Here is a 3074-nt window from a genome sequence, read left to right on the forward strand (position 1 = left end):
TAGACTCTTCATGTCAGAACCTTGTACCCATAGTGGCTCAATAATAAGCTGGTACAGTTGAGACTTCAAACATTTGTGACCTGGTGAGTACTTCGAGCCGCACCAAAAATAAAGGCACTTATTCCTTCCATCCTCCAACTTTGCTTGAGACAAAGACTTAGAATGAATTTTTTGTCCTGAGTTACCACTCATTAACCCCCCGCTGAGGCAGAGCTTCTCATTCCCTATTGCACTTTAGAAATAGAAAATAAAGGTATCGATAAACTAACTTCACTACCAATAGTGAACCCCTTTTTTACCGGTCCTAGTACAATATTCTCAACCTATCTAGCTAAATGGTAACCCTCCACTAACGTTTAAGGCTTAAACAACCTGAGATACTGACCTATTTTAGGTTTCAAATTACTGATGAATATGTTTAATGCATAGGTTTCAGGCAGATTCAGCTGATTCAACAAACCTAGAAATCCATCATGGAACTGGTTAACAGATCCATGTTGCTTGAGAGTTACTAACTCAGTCATAGGATCAAAGAAGGAGTCAGATCCAAAACGTTCCCTAAGTCCCCTAGCATACATCTCCCAAGTCAGTTGGTGCAACCCTCCATGTTTGCGCACAAATAAGTGATGCCAGTCTAGTGTATTCCCTTCTAAATACAATATAACCACCCTAACTTTTGCATGTTCACCTATCCCTTCAGCCTCAAAATATTGTTCTAATTTAGACCACCACCCTCTAAAATTACCACCATCAAAGTGCAGACAATCTACTCAAAAAGAGAAATTCCCGACTTCCACTGTACCTCATCGCAAGGACATACTCGAATGACCTAGATCTGGTATAGGCAACACTACTAGGTGTTCCTTTGCTGGAAAATCAGGAGGAGAGCCTAAAATACCTTTCCCTTTACCAGTCATCACACCAGTAACTACAGCAAGAGAACTTTGTCCAAAATAATGTTCAAATAAAGAATGAAGCTCAGAACGAAGTTCAGATCGTACCTTCGACTTAATTCCCTCCTGAAAGTCCTTTAAGCGCGCATCAATCCTTGCATCTAACTGAGTGAATTCAACTTGCAATTGAGTAAGCTCCTCTTGCATCATTCCTAGTTCATTTTGCATCATCGTAGTCACCTCTTTCACAGCCATGAGAAAAATAAGAGAGGAAATCGAGAGAGAGAAGCGGAAAAGAGAATACTGAAAATACTGATTCCAATTTTCATAACCTCCCCTTAGACTTAGTTACAGGTATATAAGGAAACCCAATAACAGTCTAAAACCAATAGTAACAATGGACAGAAACATATCGTTTTAGCAAAATGAACCACTTCAACTAACGCTATAAAACGTACCATATACTAGAATAAGACAGAAGTAAAATGTAACATTCAAAATAAAAGAAATAACAACAATAATGAAAATATGAAAATGAAAAAAACCGTTGAAACTATTCCATAACATAATCTAAGGAATACCCATTTTTAGAAAATGAAGAATTAAGGGGAAGGGGCATCAGGGTCAAGATTCTCGGCACTGATCCAACTAAATTAGAAAGAAGGGGAAAGGATTGAGAATGCAACGACTGGCACAATAGGCAATAATAGGGGATCAGGGTTTTCCATGAGAGAAAATCAAGTAATTAAAATTGGGAGTAAATGTGAGGGTTTTGGTCCAATAGAAAAAACATCTAACAAGGCGGTGGAAAGTGGGCCAGGAGTTAATGGCCTAGTTGTAGTTCTATCTGCTATGGGAATGGGCCAAAATAATTGGGCATGGACAAAGCCTTGGGCAAAACTTATTCAGTCTTATGGATAAAGTGTTGGGCCGCCTGGCTCTGGGCCATTTACTATTACCAAAACTACAGGGAAAATATGCATGTCTAATACGAGTGATGTTTATCTTTTTCCTCAAAATTGCAACGAGAGTGTGGTAAATTTTTTACATTCAAAAATTAATTTGAACCTTGCTTTTAATTTTAGTAGTAATAATTTTAATTCTCGCATTAATGAGTTTCCTGCAGGTTCCGTATCATGTTTTGATCTAATTTTTGAGGGTCTGTCTGAAAAAAAAGCAATGATTCTATGTCTAGGTGTCCTGGACTCAAGAAAAAAACTCTGTTGTTATGTTTAGGGAAAAAATGTGACCATAACATTAACATGAATTCAAAAAGTGTTGTTATTGAGGGAGGTATTCAGCTTAAATAGAGGAACAAATGACGTGGCTCTGACGGAAAAATAAGAATACTCGAAACGGAAGAATGCTTAATAGAGTTATTAGAGAATGAGAAGATCGATTTAAGGTTACGGGTGTCTCAAGAGTTTCGCTGGCGGTTACGGTGAATTTCATGGTGGATTTAATTAACTCTCAACTTGGAAAAGACTCGTGCAAGGATTCTTCGAATTTAGAAGGACCACAAGTAAATGATTTGGGTTTGCCTGAAAAGTGAAAGGTTAGCCTTATATTATTTTCTTTATTTATCTATAAATTTGTCAATTGTCATTTAGAATTGTCAAGGTTGTGCTAGTGTCAAGTTCCCTCGTATCTTTTGGGAGTATAACTTGGAGTTCGAGCCTACTATTGTTGGGTTATTTGAACTCGAGTGAGAAATGACAAAATAGAAAAAATTTATCGCTAATTTGAGGTTTCAGTATTAACACCGGGTGGAGGCTATTTGTCACATCCAATATTTTTATTAATTATTTCATCAATTTATGAATAAGCAAGTATGTAGTTAAGTGCTAAAGAGCTTTATCAATTTTCTAGAGATCCCAAGTTCAGTTCTTTTACCCACATTTTTATAGAATTTTTGGCATTAAAAATGATAGTCAAACCCCCCTTAGCTATATCCCCATTTTCACTCTCTTAATCTGCATTTTTGCCTTTGTCCCTCTTGTTGTCATTTCCTAACCCCTTACCATGCCCTTGTCGTCCATGCACCTAGACACTCCTAGGCTCCCATTTGTTTTTCATTTTTCACTTTCTTTCAACTTTTCTCTTTTCTCCTCCTCATTCAACCACCATTGTTGTTACTTTTTACCACTATTGCACCACCGTTGGCTACCATTTCTTCACTAA

Source organism: Gossypium raimondii, chromosome 10, assembly GCF_025698545.1.
Source record: "Gossypium raimondii isolate GPD5lz chromosome 10, ASM2569854v1, whole genome shotgun sequence".
Taxonomy (NCBI): domain Eukaryota; kingdom Viridiplantae; phylum Streptophyta; class Magnoliopsida; order Malvales; family Malvaceae; genus Gossypium; species Gossypium raimondii.